The following is a 641-nucleotide window of genomic DNA, read 5'->3' as shown; positions in this document are numbered from 1 at the left end:
GGCAGATGCGCTCTGCAAATGTCTTGGCACTAGTGGGACTATAGCAAAGTCCAATAGCCACGTATAGGATGCCACTAGGTACACTGAGTGTTTGCTAGTAAAATTGCTTAGTTTAAAAAAGTTGGAGTGTGCAATGCAGGCAGACGTGCTCTGCAAATGTCTTTGCACTAGTGGGACTATAGCAAAGTCCAATAGCCACAGATAGGATGCCACTAGGTACACTGAGTGTTTGCTAGTATAATGGCTTACTTATAATTAGTTGGAGTGTGCAACGCAGGCAGATGCGCTCTGCAAATGTCTTGGCACTAGTGGGACTATAGCAAAGTCCAATAGCCACGTATAGGATGCCACTAGGTACACTGAGTGTTTGCTAGTATAATGGCTAAGTTAAAATTAGTTGGAGTGTGCAACGCAGGCAGATGCGCTCTGCAAATGTCTTGGCACTAGTGGGACTATAGCAAAGTCCAATAGCCACGTATAGGATGCCACTAGGTACACTGAGTGTTTGCTAGTAAAATTGCTTAGTTTAAAAAAGTTGGAGTGTGCAATGCAGGCAGACGTGCTCTGCAAATGTCTTTGCACTAGTGGGACTATAGCAAAGTCCAATAGCCACAGATAGGATGCCACTAGGTACACTGAGT

The sequence above is a fragment of the Anomaloglossus baeobatrachus genome, unplaced genomic scaffold, assembly GCF_048569485.1.
Source record: "Anomaloglossus baeobatrachus isolate aAnoBae1 unplaced genomic scaffold, aAnoBae1.hap1 Scaffold_123, whole genome shotgun sequence".
NCBI classification, from domain to species: Eukaryota; Metazoa; Chordata; class Amphibia; order Anura; family Aromobatidae; genus Anomaloglossus; species Anomaloglossus baeobatrachus.
This window is presented reverse-complemented; position numbering follows the sequence as displayed.